Source organism: Mchenga conophoros, linkage group LG18 (genome assembly GCF_057382185.1).
Source record: "Mchenga conophoros isolate Kocher_MC1m ecotype Shallow Benthic linkage group LG18, M_conophoros_male_GT1.1, whole genome shotgun sequence".
Classification (NCBI taxonomy): domain Eukaryota; kingdom Metazoa; phylum Chordata; class Actinopteri; order Cichliformes; family Cichlidae; genus Mchenga; species Mchenga conophoros.
Window position 1 is genome coordinate 439,513 of NC_140543.1, and position 22,347 is coordinate 461,859.

The window sequence follows — 22,347 nt, forward strand, 5'->3', positions numbered from 1 at the left end:
ACTACCTGTCACTTTTACTTGAGTAGTAATATTTTAAAGTGACGCTACTCTTGAGTACAATTTTTGGATACTCGACCCACCTCTGGTAAGGAGTAGAAAGTACAGCTACTAGTTTAAAAAAGTAACAAGTAGTCAGGAAAAATTACTGAAGAACAGATACCTGAGAATTCTACTTAAGTACAGTAAGTATTTGTACTTTGTTACTTCCCAGTTCTGGTGAAGAGTGTGTGAAGTGTGCAGGTGGGCTGCAGCGCGTCTCAGATTACACGGTGCCAGCTTTAATCCCTGAGCCTCGGCGAGACCTCTGCACTCCTTTCTAAGCAGACTCAGGCCTGAGAGCTCGGCCGTGCATCAAAGAGTGAATCTCATGTTTGAGGTCAGTGCTGCTGCGCACATGCTCAGTCTGTTAGAACAGATTCAGGTGTCAGCTCTGCCGTCACGGATTCACTGCACATTTGGTTTAAGGCTGCATTGAAAGAGAGGATGACAGATGACACCTGTGAACAGGTGACTGTGGGGACCACATATGGAGCACCAACGTTTGGGAGAAATATCAGGCTCTGTGATATCATCGGGTCTTCATCACCAGACACCTGCTGCAGTCGCTCCTCATCGTCACAGGACTGGAGGATGTTATCAGCAGGCAGGTCTTGGATAGGAACGGGCTTTATGAGCCTGTGCTGTTTCTGAACTCCACACCTGCACCCAAACAACGAGAGCACCACCCAGAGGACAAACCTGCTCATTACAACAGCCTAACATTTTAAAGGTCGCTGAAGCACGTTAGTAAACAGCGAGGACGTGGGTCCCGTGCTTCACTTCATAAAGATCTCACCAACAGAGTGAGCTGTCTGCTTGTATGCTTCTACCCCACTGAAGAGTTCCGGTTAGAAACCAGCGTTTCAACTTTTTAATCCTTTTTTTTTTATTGTTTTAAATGTTTCTGCATTTAAAACCTCCACAGTAAGTAGATCAGATCGAATGATTGATGGGTTGGTGTTATACTGAGTCAGGGCCATTCGTTTTTGGATAACAGAGTCCGAATCAGAGAGACTATCAATCCCAGAGGGAAATTGAGTTGTCATAGCAACAAATATATAACCAACAACAAGCGCTCGTATAAAACGAGCGTAGAAGCAGAGATATTGATAGATAACTATGAGGTGTGACTAATCCCGTTCCACATGTGTGGATCTGACACCAGTGGATGAATGACAGCAGCAGAAGGAACGAGCTCCTGTTCCCTCACACAGCCAGGCTGAAGGAACCTGTTGCTGAAACTGGGAGTCACTGATCACCTCCTCCAGGCTGGGAGCTTCAGAGCTGCACACACTGAAGGATCTGAGCCGGCTCAGACTCTTTCTGTAGGCAGCGTCCGGCCGGCAGACCTCTCCAGCTTCTCATCCAGTTGAACGACACATTATTTGTAGTTTTGCCTCTGTGATCCACCACAGGGGATTTTAAACTGATCAATCAAGCTGAGATTGATGTGCACACTTTCAGTTTTTATCAATAAAACAGTAAATGTCTTAATACTCGTTCAATCAGGTGAGTAAATCCCAACGTTGATTCTGTTCATCTGGATGTTTTCAGTGGGAGAAACGTTTCATCATCATCAGGTGACGTCTTCAGTCTCAGCTGCCTGCAGGTTTCCCCAACCTTAGAAACAGGACATTTGCACAATGACTGCTCCACTGAATGAACAGTGGGCTGGTTGTCCTGTTTATAAGGTTAGAAACCTGCAGTCAGCTGAGACTGAAGGATCCACGACTGTGACAGACAAAGGTTTCTCCCACTGAAAACATCCAGATGAACAGAATCAACCTCCCGGGATCAGTTAATGTTAAATGAACTCTTCAGGAATTACGGCCATTTTATACACACTTCTATAACTGGAGCATCATTTTAAATAATTACTCTTCTTAAATACTCGTGTACATACTGACTTTGTTCATATTTTAAAGTCATCTTTGGTAGTCACTGTTTGTTTGTGCCACAGTCAGATGAATTCCCGAGTCTAATATGAGTTTAATATGTGTAAAGGATTTTATAACCCACCCTGCCTGCACTCTCTTCTTCTCCTCTCTGCTTGACCCGACGTATTTGCCTCTCTTTGCTACCTGTAGCTTCACCTGTCCACCCGTATTCTGTCTTCTTTCTACTGACTTTCAGTCTTCTTCTCTTCAGAGCACACCTCCACCTCTGCAGGCTCTCCTCCACCCGCTCTCACCACAGAGACGCCTTCAGTCTGTCCGTCAGCACTGCAAATGAGAAGGACAGATCCCTGATGTAATCCCACCTTGAAGCCATGTGTCACTCCTCACAGACTTGTTTGCCACTCCTGACTTCCTCATGCAGTACTACGGTTCCTCTCTCAGCAGCCAATCATCTGCTTTCTCTGATCGACAAAGACACAGTAACATTCCTCCTGACCTTCTCCATCAGCTGTCAGAGCAAACATCACACCTGTAGAGCTCTGTCTCTACAGAGAGTCGCTCTGAGGTGATGCAGGCGGTCCCGGGTCTTTGATGCACTGTTTTTCTGAATCATCGTCTTTGACTTCAATATTTGTCTTTTGGTTTTTGTTCCTGTGTTCCTGTGCTCCATGTAACTCACTCCCTCTGTCAACTTCCTGTTTTACTTTGACAGTCTGTGTCCTACGTCGAAGTTTTCTGTTTTGCTTCCTCCCTGTCTCGTCATGTCTGGTAAGTCGCAGCTGTGTCTCCCTCCCGTTTGCTATTTCCTCGTTCCCTGCGTCCCTCGTCGGATCGTCTGTTTGTCGTTCCCGGTGTTTTGTGTCTCTGTCTCTTCATTCCCGCTTGTGAGGTTTTTGGAAACATTTTCCACTGTTCCTCGTGTTCTTTATTTTAAGTTTTGTTAGTTCCTTTCTAGTTATTCCTCACCTTTTGTTTGTGTTTTTTTCAGCCAAACAATAAAGGCTTGCCTTTTGTTTATCCCACCCCCACCTCCATGTGTCTGCACACGGTTTGCCTCACGAACCACGACCACAGTGTCTGTAACAATGACTGTAGAAAACATGGACGACGCGACAGCACCTCCTACCATTGTGCAAAAATGAAGCCAAAATATCCCTCTTGTGGAGGCTGCCATCTTGCAAATTTGGAGCCAGAGTCTGCGCAGTAATGACTTGAGGTGGGGCGACTGTGTAACGCTCCCGCCCACGCACCTGCTGGACGTGACCGCAAACACGCCCCCCTACACTTTTTACGTAGCCTGGCGGCTTGAGTTTTTTGCTGGTTTACCACGACTCGTTTAATTAAGGTAAATACAACCATGTCACTGTTATAAAAAAAGACACACAGCTTATCATCTTATAGCTCTAAAACATCTAAAATCGCTCTGTTGTTAATTCGTTTGCTAGATTAGCCGTGTTAAGGATTCAAATATTGAGGAGGGATACAGGAGGCAATCCAAATAACAACACTGATCCGGCCGGGTGGAGTCAAACGATGATTTTAATGAACACACATGTGGGAGATGTACACTGCAAAACATCAGCTGTAGATCTCTCTTAACAATACACAAAACAGTTATTTTATATCATCAGGGAAATTTATAACGCCCCTTCATGCGTTAAGCAGATACAATATATGCATACGTCAAATCAAAACCACAATGACTTTTAGCACAGTTTGAAAAAGCAACATCGCCTCATCCCAGGTGTCTTCCTGTCGCTGCCGGACACTCGCTTATCGTCTGGAACATCAGGCACACATTCTGCAACAAACTGTTCTTTTGCAGTGTTACGACTGTGATCGTAATCATGTGTGAATTTGAGTGTCCAGGTGCTCCTCCGGGATTGGTGCATCCAGGGTGGATGGCTCACACCGATTGGCTGAGGACTGGGAGGCAGCGGATAAAAAGAGACCGCCAGGGACTGCCAATTCATTCATCCTTGGCCCAACCCAACCGGCAGACCATTCACTGTGTCACTATATTATGTTAATGTAAGAGCATGGCCTCATCAGTGACAACGATGAGGCCTACAGGGAGGAGGTGGATCGTCTGGCTGAGTGGTGCGACACAAACAACCTGCTGCTTAACACCGAGAAGACCAAGGAGCTCATCGTGGACTACAGGAGGAATGCTGACCCACATCCACCCATCCACATTAAGGGGACGGCTGTGGAGCGTGTGAGCAGCTTCAAGTTCCTGGGAGTCCACATCTCCGAGGATCTCACCTGGACGACCAACTGCTCCAAGCTGGTCAAGAAGGCTCACCAGCGCCTCTTCTTCTTGAGGACTCTGAGGAAGAACCACCTGTCCTCAGACATCCTGGTGAACTTCTATCGCTGCACCATCGAGAGCATCCTGACCAACTGTATAACAGTCTGGTACGGGAACTGCTCTGCCTCGGACCGGAAGGCGTTGCAGAGGGTCGTGAAAACTGCCCAGCGCATCGCCGGAGCACCACTTCCTGCCATAAAAGACATCTACAGGAAGCGGTGTCTGAAAAGGGCTGGGAAAATCATCAGAGACCCCAGTCACCCATCACATGGACTCTTCACCCTCCTGCCCTCTGGGAGGCGCTACAGGAGCCTCCGGACTAAGACCACCAGGTACCGGAACAGCTTCTTCCCCACAGCTGTCAGACTCCTGAACTCTGCCTCCTGACATCTGACCCACGTTAAACTCATGGACTAAACATACACACACACACAATGGACAACTGTACCCTCAAACACACAATAATAACATGGACTGAACCACCACTCACAACCACCAGCACTTTATATACCTCTGTAGAAACTATCTACACCCTCACTTATCTTAACTGCACTACTGTATAGCTCTGTGTAAATAATCATTCTGTACATTCGATAATCTTTAATCCTACAACTGTTTACAACTTGCATAGTTCCCATTTCTGTATAACTGTATATCTCAGATTCTGTAAAGTTATTTATTTCATATTCTGTATAGTTTTTCATATTTATATCCTGTTCATAGCCTGTACATAGCTTGTACTCACTACAGCCTGTACATAAGATAAGATAAGATAAGATAAGATAAGATAAGATAAGATACCCTTTATTAGTCCCACACGTGGGAAATTTGTTTTGTCACAGCAGGAAGTGGACAGTGCAAAAGTTATGAGGCAAAAATTAGAATACAATAAGAATAAATACAGTACACAGCTGTACAGAATAGAATAAAATAATATACTATATACAGTAGAATAAAATAGAATAAAAATATACAATAAGATAAAAATAGAATACGAATGCTATATACAACTGAGTAAAAATACAACGATGCCAGAAAAGATTATTGCACTTAGTGTTATTGCATATGTGTGGATGTGTGTGTTTGTTCAGTTAAAGTCTTTGTTGTGGAGTCTGACAGCAGTGGGGAGGAAAGACCTGCGAAATCTCTCCGTCCCACACCGTGGGTGCCGCAGTCTCCCACTGAAGGAGCTGCTCAGTGCTGTCACAGTCTGCTGCATGGGGTGGGAGACGTTGTCCAACAGGGATGACAGCTTAGCCGCCGTTCTCCTGTCACTCACCACCTCCACTGGGTCCAGAGGGCATCCTAGAACAGAGCTGGCCCTTCGGATCACCCTGTTCAGTCTCTTCCTGTCCCCAGCAGAGATGCTGCCGCCCCAGCAGACCACACCATAAAAGATAGCAGAAGCCACAACAGAGTCATAGAAGGTCTTCAGGAGTGGGCCCTCCACCCCAAACGACCTGAGTCTCCGCAGCAGGTACAGCCTGCTCTGCCCTTTCCTGTAGAGGGCGTCTGAGTTATGAGTCCAGTCCAGTCTATTGTTCATACTTATAGTTATAGAATATTCACAACATACTTCATACCGTGTACATTATAACATACCATAATAGACCCATTTCTGTAATATACTCACATATCTATATTATTGCTAATATATATTGTAATATATCTATATCACTAAAGCACTTCTGGATGGATGCACACTGCATTTCGTTGCCCTGTACCTGTGCATGTGCAATGACAATAAAGTTGAATTCTATTCTATTCTATGTAGGGGTGGACCACCTTTTTGTTTGATCGGTTTTCTCCTGTTTTTGTTAGGCAGGGAGGAAAGTGATTGTGGTTTGGTTTAGTTCTTTTGAGTAGGTAAGTTGTGTTTATTCCTGAGATAGGTTACCTTTTGTTTGTTGTTTTGGCCTTGGGTTCACCCTGAAGTTATGATGCTCCCTTCCTTTGTTTAACTGCACTTGTGGTAAATAAATCACTGTCACAAAATGTTAAGTGTGTGACGTGCTGCTTGGGGTTGGACGGGGATGGATCACCCTTTATGTTGTGGTCTGGCCGCACCTAGACGGGCCATAACATGCAGGGACAATTTTTCAGTCACAAGCAAAATATGATTACACTTTCACCTATGAGTCTATCTACAGTGTGTGTATGTGTCAACCTGAGAGAGATACTCCCATACAGCTTATGACAAAATTTGATCCGATTTGATTGATGACCCAAATCATGACCTTTTGACCTCCCCCCTCCCCCCCGGAAGTGTATAATTTAATCCCCTAAGCGTGACGAATTGCATCCGGAGAAGGGAGGGGGAACCCCGGAAGCGCGCCACCTGTCCCTAAGCATTCAAAAATATAATTTTTAAATCAGTAACTTTGCAATTAAAAAATTATATTTTTGAATTTTTAATTGCATGACAAACATACAATAGACTCTTGAGCATATTTATATAGCTAAATACACAATGGTATAACCGTGCTAAATAAAAGAGGCCCAAGTACCAAAGCACTCTAATGCAAGCCTCTAAACTGCATGTTGATAAGTACATGAAGCGTACCTCTACAGCTGAAAACAGATTGTATCCAATCTGTTTTCAGATTGGATACAATCATAACAACAATTCATAATAATAATTCGATATTAATAATAATTCATAATAATAATTCGATACAATTCATAACAACCTTTCAGGTTGTTATGAACGGCTTATATTTCTAACATTTTGTGATATAAAAGTGAACCATGTTTTTTTTTTTTTGTTTTTTTTTAATTTTCTGTTTGATGGAAGGACTTAAGACACGAGTTATTTAAACAATTCTAAATGACCGTGTGATGGCCATAGTACTTTATGTGGGCCAAATGTGTTAAGGATAATGTTTATCAATGTAAAATTGCAAAGAACCTTTGAATAGATTATAACATTTTGTAAACAGTTACCTCAGAAGCTGTACTGGTAGATCTATGTATGTAAGGTAAAACTTTCCACAGTACTTCCACTTAAGTAGCTAAACACATAAAGTCACCCTTACCAATAATCCACTGCTCCTTGAAAAAAAGTAGCACAAACAAACGACTGACTGAGCAATGATAAGTAGAGCTACCCGAGGCCGATACTCAAGCAGAAGAAAATTAAAAGTTGTTGTTTTTGTGGCTCGAAAAATTAAAGAAAGTATGTTTAATAATTCAACAAGACCCGCACCTTCAACACATGTATATTCAAATTTTGGAACAGGCTCAACATTGCTGCTGTTCAATAGTTTTTATCCGTTTGAAAAAGTCATTTTACGGCTTTAATGTTTCCAGCTGATAAGGAGAATGAGTGCATTTCAAATGTGCGTCCAAAGGCTTTAAACATCTGCTTTGTCTGTAACGACAGTATCAAACTACAGAGCATTGTTTTTACTAAAATTCAACATTTTCCGATGAAAATTTGGCTACTTTTTTTTTTTTCTTTACTGTAACACGCACCTCAATGCCATTTTTAGGATATTCTTGGTGATCACATTTTTTCATATTTATGCTTTTGGCACTGAGGGTATCTAATACGCATGTTGTCGCTGTGTTTGTACTACCAGCTGTGAGGGCTCTGCTTTTGCTTTGAGCAGTCTGTTTTTATTTTGTCTCGTGAGTGTGTGTGTTTTTCAAACGAGATCCTCGTCAGTTTGATTTTGTTACCACAAACTTTGTGTGAAGTTCACAACAGAGGTAAAGAGATTTAAACACCCCAGTTTAAGGAGGCAGGCAGGGGTTGGACCACCTGCACAGGGCTGGTGAAGCAGAGAGTGTCGGGGGGAGATGTGCAACAGAAGCAGAGGGAACATTTTACAAGATGATAAATGGCAGATTTAGATGATTAAGGATTTGTTGACAAGATTAAAAGACACGTCCGTCAGAGTTCAACAACATTACAGTTTGATTAAATAAAAAAGTTTTTAGACTACACAAGGTTCATTTTCTCCTCTGATAGTAATCATATTAAACATGTCAAGAAAGAAAGAGTATAAAGAAAAATAGTAAATGTGTGTCTAATTAAACTCTTCCTGTGAGCCTTACATCATCCTTTAATATGTTTGGTGTTACAAACTTGAAGAAGCACGGAAAAGATCATCAGACATTAATCTAATCAGTTTTCAGCAATGGCGTGTCCAGCGGGGTGGCCTGGGGGGGCACAGGGCACCCCCCCAACCAGACTGGCCACCCCAGGTGCCACCCCAAAGGCAAAACAATAAAATTCAATCAAATATCAAATGTACGATTATGTTTTCACGGTGAAGCTCAGATATCCGAGTGTAAATGAATGCAGCATCGGCTTCTGCGCTATGTGCATCACGTTAGCAAAGGTAGGAGAGCCAAGCCGAAAGACGGCACTGCAGGAAACAATTTTTCGGTGAAAGAAAATGAGGACAGAATAAATGTCCCGGTAAGTAATATCAAGTTTGTTGAGTTTAGTAAACTTCGGTGAAATTAGAATCCCAAGGAAAAAATAACACTTAAAGAATTATTGCAGCCGTGGAATATTTCAGACAGTATGCTACTGAGGGCAGCTAACATAAGAGTTATGAGTTATAAGATATAATCTAAGTCGTAACATTGCTGTATGGAGCTGCAGATTTGGTTGCAGGTTAACATAGCTGGACTGGCCATCGGGCATACCGGGCATGTGCCCGGTGACTTATTATTATTATTTTTTTGTAATGGCATGAACAATGAGAGGTGGTGGATTGGCCAGATGCAGGTCGATGTGTAAAAATGACTCAGTTGTTTGGTGGTGGCTATGGCGGGGCTTCCACAGAGGCCAGCAGGTGGATGTAGGGTTGCCAACCGTCCCTTAAAATACGGAATCGTCCCGTATTTCGAAACAAAAGTACACGTCCTGTATTGAGCTAATAAGGGACGCACTTTGTCCCGTAATACAGTGAGACTCAAAAGTAGTCTATAACTTTTAATGGAATTAACACTTTGTTTGAAAACATAATTCCCAGCCCCTCTCCTGCTTTGTGACCAATGAGCTGACAGCACACTTATCGCACACTGTTTGCCCAGCTTTATGCTGGGCAAACAGTGTGCGATTTTTTTTTTCAGTCACGTTATTCAGCTCCTGCTCAAACTGCACGATTGACTCGCAGGGGTTAGAAGTTCATAGGTCACGATGCAGGTCTCACACTATACGGCCCGATGCTCTGATGCGACCTGAGTGCTCACACTGTGCCTCCATAAAATGAAGGTTATAGCAGAAAATCTGTCGCTCTCTGTCTTTCACTCACACAGACACACCACCACCATCAACTTTGCTAAATTGCTAATGAAAAACACTCATCAGGCAGCTGTGATTGAGCAGCAGTGTAGATCCAACTATTTTCACGGTTGTTGTGGTCGTGATAATTTTGTGAGGCCACATCGAAAAGGCTCGGATGAGCTTTCCAAAGTTCTCCAAGTTGTGCCTCCATCGCTTGTGTCCAGATCACACGCTGCACAGCCGTGCTGCTCCGTCTTTTTCACCGACGTTTACGTGTTTGCGCGTGAGCAGTGTGAGCGGCTCACGAGCGATTGATGATCGGGAGCTGCTCGAGGTATTAATCGCTTCTCGTTACCCCGCGTATACTACACGACGCACGACGAAGGCCAAAAAACGGACCGATCACCAAAACGGTCGCACGACTCAAAAATCGGCTCAAAATGGGCCTAAAACCGCACAGTGTGAGCCCAGCATCAGAGCAGCAATGTTTGTTCGCTCAGAGAAAGGGAAGAATGGGAAAAGGAAAACACCTGGCTGGAAAAAGTTAATATGGGCATGTGCAGTGAATATCAGGGCTATGTGGCCAGAAGTGTGATAATATAACTTATTTTGTGTAATAAACAACTGCAAGGATAGATGATTACAACAAATAGATGACTAATACATAAAAGTAATACATAGATGAATAATGATGATGAGTTAAGATGCGTAATCATGGGAACAAGTGGTGTAAGCGCCAGACGTCTGCTTTATATTTTTATTTACGATTGAGTTCATGTTTGTTTATAATTCATAGATTCATTACATAAGTCATCTTTTCAGGATTAATAAATGTGAAAATATATGTGTTTACATAAAGTAATTTTAAGTCACTGTTTTGGGATTGGAACCTAAAAGGGGGTACCTCTCACTTTAATTATGTAAGTGCAATAGTAGCATGAAACCCTGTGTGAGAGGGAAGGGGAGGAGCATGGACAGAGAGGTTAGGAGTCTCACGGTTTTCTGACCGTGTGCACAGCTAGTTCTGGATAACTGCTATTTTTTGGAACTTTCATGCTTTTTAGGAAGGAGTTCATTGTTACATCTTCCGTTTGTAATAAATAAACAGTCTTCAAATCATAATGCAACTGGAAGCATTTATTTTGGAAACCAGGAACACGCGTCAGCCATAGACTCTTCTTTTTTGAACTTGGTTTATTGGAAATTACCCTACAAGCGGGTTTACAAACAGGAGCAGCTGATTAGCATTAGAAAAGCTGAAATAATACCTCAACTGAAGCCAATTGTACTAAATGCACTAAATGTGCACTGTTACAAGAATATTTTTGTTCTATTGTTTTCTATTAATTTATATAATTTTAAGTTAAGCAGGACAGAGTTATTTTAAAGAAAGATTTACTTATATTCTCAAAAGTTAAGCATGACAGGCTTCTGTTTAAGAAAGAGACCTGTTTTACTGTGTTAATGTTGTCATTTTGAGCTAAAAATAAATGGCTAAATTATCATTTGTTTCACATGTGTTCATATCACAAAGAATAGAATAGGATTTAAGTAGAACATATCTACTTAAATCAACTTCAAGTCAAATGGTTAAAAAAAAGAGCTAGAAAATTCACCACACTGGGAAGGGTGAAGACAACTGGGTCGCCTGGCCCTGGCCACGAGGTGTCCCTTATTTATTTTTCAGGAAGTTGGCAACCCTAGGTGGATGAGGGAAGGGGAGGCAGGAGGAGAGCCCCGAGGCAGCCGCCAGTCCGAGTGTCAGGTGAACTGAACTTCAGGTAAGAAGTTATGAGCTGCAGTCTATCTGGGTCAGATATGAACCAAGTTTAGGTGGAGTTTATTTTCGTTGTGCTGACTTTTTACCCTCAGTTGCAATAACTCGTACTGCGTTCTAGCCAGCTTGATGGAGTTTTTAGGTGGGTGGGTGCTATGATGTTACTGATAGTGAACTTTATTTTATTCATAAGGTTAGTTAGTAGAGTTGCCAACGGCTCCTTAAAAAAATGGAATGGTCCCTCATTCAGAGAAAATATTACGCGTTTCGTATTGAGCTGAGAAGAGACGCAGTTTGTCCCGGACTTTAGCTAGAATGGAAAAAGACACAAAGCTGGATTTATTCTGTGTGTTTATGCTGCACAGCTGCCTCTTCTTCTCTCATTCTCCCCCCTCCCTCTCCTGTTGCTACTTCAATCATGAAACTGATCAATGATCAGCTGATCGTCTTTCTTGTTTGTTTATCGCCCACTTTGCACCAGAAAGAGGAAACCAGCAGATGTCGCGCTAAACAACAGCAGCACGTTTAAGCTTGATCAGCTGTTGTTAGAATTTATTTAATATTAATTTCTAGTATCAGCTGATGTTTGCTGGAGCCACAGCTGTAAAGCTGCTGGTCATGATGTCGGTTTGGATATGTGGTGAGAGGGAAACATGAAGATGAAACCAGGAGATGTCCTTACTGAACCATCAGAGCTGAACAGGTGATGGAGAAACAGGTTTACCTTTTAGGTGACATGAATGAGTTGAAGTTATGAACTGTTTCTGAGAGACAAATAACACCAGGATCCTTTTCTAAGTAGCTGACAGCTGGTAACTGTGCAGGGGCGGATCTAGCAAAGTGTTGCCAGGGGGCAGGTAGGGCATTAACAGGGAAAGGTGGGGCACAAAGAAATACTTTTCTTTCTTATTCTCATTTAAAATATCTCGCTTTTATTAAATAATTATCTAAATCTTACAACCAAAGTTTTTATCTGATGTAAAATGTATAGAAATCATACATATACCAACAAGACTGTACATCACTGTCACAACAGCATTTGTTTTCAGTCAAAGGCTTTATGGCTTTAATACCTGGTGGGTCGGTCTGTAGTCAAAATGCCCGATTTTCTGTCCCAGTCCAGCCCTGCAGGTTAATACTGGCAGTGTCACCATGCCAGCTGACTGTATTTCATCATCAGCCAGTGTTGTTCTTGATCAATATTACCAAAGTTTACCATAAGGCAGCATAGAAAGTATTTACTTGCTTTCAGGTTTTATTCAAATGTTAGTCTTTTCAGTTGTTTCTCCACTTTTTTCCTGTTTCACAATCAAACACCAGTTTGTGAGAAGATTATCTTCTTTTTTTAACAGGCAGAGAAAGTTTTGCATTGGCTAATTTGTCAATTGTTTGTTACAAATGTTCATATTTTAATATTAAAAAATGTTTTTGCCCAAAACATATGTGCACTACATGTCAGTAAAAATACTATGCAAATATTGCTGTCCTTGAATGCTGAGTAAACACTGACAAAACACTGATTGTATCTCTTGTCCTTTAGCAACGCAGTATCTAAAAACTTTGCACAGTAGTGGTTAAAATCTCATTCTAATAAGAGTTAAAAGCGCATTCGGTTATTAGGTTTACAGGGTTATTGAATTATGGTTAATAGAATTGTTTTTAACATTATCTGCCAATTACATCTGCCACCCTTCTCCAAATCTGTGCCCCTACCTGGCCCCCCCAACAAAAATTTTCTAGACACGCCACTGGTTTTCAGCCTTCATTCATATTGAAAAGTTGAAATCTTCCCTGCTAGACCCAAGTGCAGCGTTTAACACCGTCGGCCATAACATTTTATTACAGCTATTATTAAATGGAGAGTCCTCTTCACACACTGAGGTTAATTATGAAGCTCCACAGGCTTCTGTGCAAAGACCAGTTCTGTTTACATTATACGTGCTTTAGAAGACATAGCATACCACAGGTCAGCTCAGCAACATTTCGACTTTGGCTTGTTTTTTCTGGTTAACGTTAATTACGTAATTTAGAATTAAAGTTTAGTGTTTTTAGCATTTAGGATGGCCGTGGCGAGTAACTCAAGTGCTGTAAACATTTCATGAAACCTCATCAAAAGTTATCTGAGTTGGAAGGGTGGCTGTTAATAAGCCATTCTTAAGGAAGGAGAACAGAGAAAAATAAGGCTGAGGTGTGCCAAATTACACAAGAAATTGACTGGAAAAAGAAATCAGCTGTAATATGTCTTATGGAGTAATGAATCCAAATTTGAAATATGCACGGAAGAGGTCCGAAGAGAGATACAACAGTGAATGTCTATAGCCGTCTTTAACACAGCGTGGATACTCTACCGTGCTTTGAGGCTGGATTTCAGCCAGTGTTGTTGGAGCTCTTATCCAAATTAATCAAATTATGAATGTAGAAAAGTTCCACCAGATTTTGATCGACCATGTATTACCACGTAGTGTCTGATTGGCTTCAACTTCATTTTTCAGTACGACAATGATCGCAAACATACTGCCAATGTAGTCAAAGTATGCCTGGATGAAACAACGCATCAGTCATGGATTGATCTCTCCAGGGTTCGAACCTCAAGATAATCGAAGCAGTGTGGGATCATCTTGACAGAAAACAAAACAAAAGGCAGCCAGCATCCAAAGAAGAGTCTCGGATGTCTTTCAAGAAGCCTGCAGAACTAAGAAATTACAAGAAAGCTTACCTATTAGAGTTTAAGCTGTGTTGAAGAATGAAAGGCAGCTTTAACTGGACAAAAGGGGAAAAAAATCCCACATTGACAGCTAACTCAAGAGACAAAAAGCATTAGAACTCAAGTCATTACCTTACTTAAGGATAAATAAGTTAATTAATTACATTAATGCATAAGCAGAAAATAACCTACAGTAACTGCTTTGCGATATGGAAGTGCAAAAGACAACTGAAAGGGAGGATAGTTTCTATATATGTGGTTTCTATTAAGGGACAGAGGAACGATAAGAAACGATAAGAAATCAAGGACAAGGAGTGTGGTGTAGATAAGTGAGGAAATCCGATCATTACTACAAATTTAGTTGAAATTTAAATATTTTAACTATGGTGCCTCCTGTGAGGGCTGTCTGTTTTCCACATTCTGCAACGGTAAAATACGACTTAGAGGCGGATATTTGTTTTACTTTATGGGCAACAGTTGTTCTTGCTGTTGACAAAACTCGCCTCATGGTTGACTCTGAGAAAAAAAACTCTTTCCCACAGAGGGGAATAAACTTATTCGAATATGAGCTTTTTTCCACTAAGGCTTATTTTATGGGGAGATGTACTAAATTATTTACCGGGTTACAAGCAACGATAATATCGACTGTTGACTCCTCAGCGTCATCATTTTCTGTCTATTGAGAAAACCCATTGTAAAAGTATTGAAGAAAAAAACTCTACCGCTGTCTCATTCCTCCTTGACCCGCTGTGTGTGTGTGTGTGTGTGTGTGTGAAACAAGATCGCCTGTCACGGTAATTATGGTTTGTTTTTCAGTCCCTTGTAAAAGGGACTCTCAAAAGGAAAAGTAGTATTCAAAGAAAAGTATTCACTAAGGGATATTTATTCATTTTTACACATACGGGGTAGGCAGCCTGTAGGTTACAAGTGGATAGAAAGTTCTTCTTTTCATCACAAGCTATGGTGTAGCCTAAAAATGCAATTTGTTGCTAGGCTGATCATCTTAAAGGTTTTTTACTGCGTCTGTATTATAGGAAAATAAAATACTATTGAAAGAAACGGTTCTCTACAGGAAGTCACTCTTTATTCCCATTACAAGCGCCGGTGCAGCTTAAGAAAGTAAAATTACATCCGCTATTGTAAAAAAAAAAAAAAAAATACAGAGAAAATTGTCATAATATTGAAACAGAATTCAAACTATGAGTTTGCGGAAAACTAACTGCCGCTCTGTCTCTCTATACAGCACAGAGTCAACTGCTGCTGGGCTGCAGAATGAAAGAATCCATCTTGCGTCTCTGCCTTAGAAAATGTGACGGCCTCCTCTCTGCTTTTATTCTCCTCCCTCTAAAAACGTTTTTCTTTTTTTCCAACAACAGGTGGCGCGCTTCTGGGGATTTCCCCCTCCCTTCTCCGGATGCAATTCGCCACGCTTAGGGACAGGTGGCGCGCTTCCGGGGTTCCCCCTCCCTTCTCCGGATGCTGGGGGTTTCCCACCCCTCCCTTCTCCGGATGCAATTCGTCACGCTTAGGGGATTAAATTATACACTTCTGGGGGGAGGGGGGAGGTCAAAAGGTCATGATTTGGGTCATCAATCAAATCGGATCAAATTTTGTCATAAGCTGTATGGGAGTATCTCTCTAACCTGAAATGCACTCAGTTTCACCTCTCACCTCACCAGCTAAACCTTGTAACCTTTCCACCAGACCAGAGGCTCATCCTTATGTGTAACAACCTAACTGAAACTATATGTGTAATATACTGAATAAATGTTTTAATCAAGAATCTCTACTAAAAGCTTAATCAAAAGATATAAATGAATAAAAGACAATAATGAATAACCTGGTTATTCAAATAGCATGCTCCCAACAGCTCCTCAAAGTAACTTACACTTAGACTCTGCGTTAGTTTCACTTTCACAAGCACGCTCTGCAAAAGCCTGCGCTTCCTGTCTACTGTGGCACAGAGTGTACTCAGAGTTAGGCCTTTCTTTTATAATGCAATATAATCTGCATATAAACATTTAAGATTATAGATTTAACTCAACAGTTTAAAGTGGTTATAACTGCACCTGTAATAAAGGCTAATTGGGTACCAATATGTTTAAACATCTGAATGCAATATCAATATTAATTATTAATGCAATGGTAATGATGATGATTATAAACAATAGCAGCAAAATATTTCTCTAATCCCCACGCTCCCTCTCTTGGTGACCCTCTTTCCTTGAAAAGAGGACTGTGTCATTGTGAAACTTTATGAGCAGCGTCCTCCTGAAATGCGCTAAAAACATTGTGAGTAACGTCCTCCTCTCTGCTTCTTGATGCTCTCTGGTCGCTATGGTAACGCGTAAATAGTTCTTTCAAAATTAGACACTCGACCACAACACGGGAAAAGACCCAGGGAAACCGACTCAACGGTGTACAGGAGACACTGTACTAGGTTGGTCTACAGCAATCAGAACGTACAACACAATGTACTGTAAAAAAATAAAATAAAATAAATCAGTGAAACAGTCCGCAAAAGGTGAACCGGGTTATAGTGAGGGACCACTGTACAATAATTTCTAGTAGCACTGCTGATATATGAAATGGTGAGTTTTGAGGTTGTTTTCAAACACGTGCATTGTACTAGAAAAAAGTGTTTGAAGGATTAAAAATGTAAAAAGTAATGACTAGTTTATATTTATGAAAAAACCTTTATGCAGAAAAAGTAGCAAACAAACAAAAACATAACACATGGACACTTTTGCCACAAACAAGCTGAAGGGATGGTGATTTTTTTTTTTAATAAACCCAGAGTGTTAAAAAAAAACACTTAGAAACAAATTTATTTATCAGCAGCATGAATAGTAAAAAATACACAATTTCATTTTAGCTGTCAAAGTCGATTTAACTGAATTACGTGTTTCCGGTTAGTGTGGAGGTCGCAATATGGCGCTCCCCAGTGGCTGCAGCCAGATGCTCTTGAAACGAACCCTGACAGCCGAGTGCTCATCTTAGCTAGCTAGGTCTGAGGACCAAGCTAAGGACGGTAGTTACGGATTAGCTTACAAACATGTTTAACTTACCGAAAAAGTGCAGCGAGGTCTCGGGTCCTTCTGTCAGGTAGTCCAGTTTACTGAAGAACACCTCAGGCTGTCAGGTAAAAACACTCGGTCGTGTTTTCGTAAAGTAAACGCTGACCCCAATTTAACATCACGGCGGTAGGAATTAGAATCAAACTTATGGGAAAGGAGACCTCTTGGACATAAATCAGCGTGATGAGAACTATTGAAAACAAAAGAAAGAAACTTTTGAAAAAAATTATCTGAGGAGAATAAATTAATTTTAGTCTGACCCCAGTCCCATCCGCTAACATGGAGAAGGCGGGGTTTATGACCTATACTGCAGCCAGACACCAGGGGGCGATAGAGACGTTTTGGCTTCATTTTTGGGGCGCTGTCGCGTCGTCCATGTTTTCTACAGTCATTGGTCTGTAAGCCTGGAGGCCATTTGTTGAGTTTGCCATGGTCAGGCTGGAGTCATTTTCGAATTCTCTAAACATGAAGAAACAGTTTCATGCAGTGTGTTTGCAGCAGCTTCCTCGTGGTGTGACTGCAGTTAAATTTATTTTTCACCTTTATAGAGGTGACACATTTTAAAACTCGAGTCATCAGTCAGGAATTGATTGTTGTTTATAATTAACCTGCCGAGTGTGGCCTCATTAAATCAGTTTTCAGCAGGGCCGTGCAGAGATGTTTGAGGGGTGGGTGCTCGACCCAGGCTGAAGAACAACAACACACATTCATCAAGACTCTAACATGAATCAGATCACACTGTATCACTGTCATCAGGTGTGTTTTACCTGGTTGGTACACTGTTGGAGGGCAGGCTGTGTTGATCTGAGGCCGAGTCCACAGGAGAGACGCGAGCTGTCAGACAATAACATGCAAAGGTTGGTGACAGCGCTCGGAAACATAAAGATTAGAAAACTGTGGGAAATAAACTGAAACTGGAATATTAGTAGGGATGGTCATAGTATACACACACACACACACAATCCAGTATACTGTATATACTGTAGCCACAAGTTTGCATCATGGTGCTGATCCAGAATCCTTCCCTTTATTCCTACTGCTGTAATAATAAAGTCATAAGAATAAAACAACTAAAGTGTTAAATATAAAATAGTTGAACATAGGCAGAAAGCTGATTAAATGTTTAAACTGTAGCGATCATGTGGCTGCTGTAAAATCAGCATTTTGTCATATTTGAAATATAAATCTAATATAAATCGTAATGTATTTTCTTTAAAAATAGTGTTTTTTTAATAGTTCATAATTATATTGATGAGGATATTAGATAGTTTTTAGTGTAATATAAGCCCCCCCCCAGAAAGTCAGGGAAAGCCCTGTAACTTACTTTAAAACTAAATATGTTCCTGAGACATGACAGGCTTACCCAGTTAGCTAGCAGCTAATGACCCAGACACCTGTGCAGCTAATAAAAGGTAACAGGTAATGTTTGTCGCGCTGTTGCACACACAGCACGCTCATTTGAGTCAATTCGTCAGTCTACACAACACAACGTGGCCATAATAAGCTGATACTGCTGTGTGCTATAGGCTACAGTGTTGACTGGTTTGTGTCGCACCAGTCTCCCAGTTTTTTTTTTTTTTGGGGGTTTTTTGGGTTTTTTTTTAAATATTAAACTTTATTAAGAAACAGTATACAGAACATGTATACAATCAGAACAAAATTAACATATGCCAGGGGGTGTAATACAAAGAATTACATACATTCAATAATTTGTAATTACTACAAACAGTAATAGTTTTCACAGCCTTTTCGTTAATTGATCCACGAATCAATTTTATGTAACATAAAACATCATTATAGTAATGTTTAAAATTAGGTTTTTTGTTACTGTATTTGCATTTGTGAAAATAAAATTTAGCTAAGATAACTAACAAGTGTATTATAAAGTAAACATCTTCTTTTTTTTGCCTTCAAAAGAAACAAAATACAACATTTTCCCGTTTCACAGTAAAGTCTTTGTAGAGATGTCCAGCAATGAATCTACTGAAGTCTTTCCAAAATGTTCTAGCGTATGAACAGATCCAGAAGAGGTGCTGCACAGTCTCAGGATGGCTTCCACAAAATCCACAGTTCACATTTATGTCCCTTTTGAACTTCGTCATGTAATGATTAGCAGGATAAAATTTGTGCAGTATTTTAAATGGGACTTCCTTCACTTTATTCGTTACCAGATACTTGTTAGGAATTGTCCATACTCTTTTCCAGTTAATGTCACTGACAAAGGAATCCCAGTAAGAGACCACATGTGGGACAGTTAGAGATTCTGTCTGGAACAAAGCACGAATATTCTTATTACTTTTACTGTGGTTTGTTAGACAGATTCTTCCTATGTGTGAATCTAAAGGGTTGGGGAGAGAAACAATGATATGCAAGGTTGAATACCTTTAAAAAGCATTATAATACGCGGAGGTATTGCATCAAATAATATGGCATATTCTTTGGGTGTGGCTGGAAATTTATAGGTGTTTAAAAATTCTGAATAAGACATAAGCTGCTCATTAGGATTAAACAGCTGATTCACTAAAACAATCCGTTTCTCAACCCACCTAGAAAAAAATAATGATTTATTTTTATGCACTATGTTCCTGTTATTCCAAATTGGACACGTATGGGGAGTAAAGTTGTGTTTATATATAAGGGACCAAGCTAATAGAAGTTGTTTGTGAAACATCGAGAGCTTTTCTGGAAGCTTATCTATATTACAATCACAACCTAAGACAAAACTTAGACCCCCAAACTTAGAGAAAATGTAGTGAGGAATACAATTCCAAATGGATACCGGATTTTTAAGAAAATGTTTAGCCCAATTAATCTTAAATGTATTGTTTAGAGTAGTAAAATCCAAAACATTGAGACCACCGTGTTCATAGTCATTCATCAATACACTTTTTCTGATGTAATGTGTCCCGTTTTTCCAAAGGAAGTTGAAGAGCATTCGGTCGATATCCTTACAAGTTTTGCCGTCCACATGCAGAGAAATTGCTGCATAAGTCAGTCGAGACAGACCTTCTGCTTTTGAGAGCAATACCCTTCCTCTTAAACTTAAATGTCTCTGCAACCATTGATTTAATTTGGTTTGAGATTTTTTAATAATTGGGGGAAAATTTAGTAAAATTCTGTCTTTTGGATCTTTGCAGATAATCAGACCTAAATATGTTGCTTCATTTTTAACTGTTATATTACAAATACTCTGAACATTACACTCTTTGACAGGTAGTAACTGACATTTATTTAAGTTTAGGACCAATCCAGACCCTTTTGAGAAATCCTCTATTACACGTAAAGCAATTGGCACTTGGCTGGCATTTTTAAGAAAAATTGTGGTATCATCTGCCAATTGACTGATGACAATCTCTCTGTCTGCTATGTTTATACCTTTCACAGGGCTATTCGAAATATGAGAGGCAAGAATTTGGGTGCAAAGTAAAAAAAGATAAGGGCTAATCGGACCAGTCTCCCAGTTCACAGCTCTACACCAATCAGGCAGTATGGAAATGCGCATGCTCTTTGTGAGCGCGTTCCCAGTTAACCAGTGTGCGCTGACGTCAAGGGTGATCATTGGTTAATGTTAGTCATGTGACTGATGCAAGCCAGATCCTTTTATTTAGTAACACTGTGATTAATAGTGAAATACTAATAGTATAATAATATAATAATAGAGGACACACTGTTGACCTACTGATCTCCAAGGGCCTGAGCATTTCAAAGGTTACTGTGTCTGATGTGGGCCTGTCTGACCATTAGGCTACTGTGTTTTTGTTGAAAGTAAAATTTCAGCCCACACAAATATGTCAGCAGCAGTGATCACAAAACGGTGTATAACTGAATACAGTAGTGAGATCTTTAACCAGGTCTTCCCATTAGCATCTGGCCTGCCCAAAGGTTCAGTCAATGAGCTTGTCAATAGCTCCCCCTAACAAACTCCCAGAAAGCCTCAGATCAGCTGAAACACTCAGTTTATTTAAATCCAGGTTGAAGACTCACCTGTTCTCAGCTACATTTGAATAAAGCACCAAATCTGCACTGTTCTACTTTTAAGCTTAAATTTCAAAACTTACATTTTAACTACTGATTCTATCTACTGCTCCTTTCTTCTTCTTTTATCCCATTTTAAATGCTTTTTATTTGTTTTTGTTTTTTAATGTCTCTGTAAAGTACTTTGAATCACCTTGCTGTGTTGTGCTATATTAATAAACTTGCTTTGCTTTACACCAGGGGTCGGAAACCCGCGGCTCTTTAGTCCTTATTTTGCGGCTCCGGGTGGTTTGGGAAAATAAATTAGAAGTATTTAGCTGAAGTGTATTTTATTTGTGTTTAGTTCTTTTTAACTTGTAGTTCTAAATTGGGAGATTACTGTGATTTTGAAATATAAAAATAAAATTATATCGTATTATTTTTTTCATCGCTCAAAATAAGCGTCACACTCGCGGAAGCCGGTGTAGCCGCCGAAACGCTGTGCATTTATCGAGACTTTCAACCCCAGGTGGGCCAGTTATGGATCTTCGGATCCACATTATGTCAGCAGCTGTTCTCCACCGTGAACTACGTTAAAAACAAACACCGCTCACGCCTCACAGATGACAGCTTACAGTCCTGCGTGAAGATGAAAGCCTCGTTTTGCAGATGCTGTGCGCAGAGGTTCAGGACCACAAGTCTCATTGTAAACATATCACAGCAGACCCGACGATGCTTGCATGAACAAGCTTTTCAGCATCTCTTTATTGACCGCTTTTCACACACGGTTGCTGTACACATACAGCCGGCTGTAGCTTTGCAGCTCACAGCCCGACACACACCAACACAACAGCAGAGAGAGCACAGACTTTAAGGCGGCGAGGCGTGATTGCGGGTGCCGCTCAGGTGCGTCCGACTTCCATGCAGCGGCACTGCAGACCACGCCCCGCCACACACATTAACCAGGTAAAATACATATTTAGGCAGAATTTTGCAAATATCCATTTTTCATTTTTAGCAGCATAGTACTTTTTTCCAGTTATTTTTTAAAAGTCAGGTCAAGGCTCCAAAAGCACAAAGGCGATATGAGGGTGGCTCACAGCAGTTTTTGTCTGCTGGATCATTTTAGTTCAGCGTCTTTCCTTTGGTTATATTTCTTTAAGAGTTCAAAATGTGTTAATTACATAAATAAAAGGTAATTTTCTCTGTAGCACTTCGTGGATTTCATAAGCAACACACCTTAGTTGCTCCGTGGATTCTTTTAAAAAGCAGTTAAAAACTTTTCTTTTCAAACAAGCCTTTTGTTGTACGTATTTTATATTCTTTACATTATTTATTATTTACA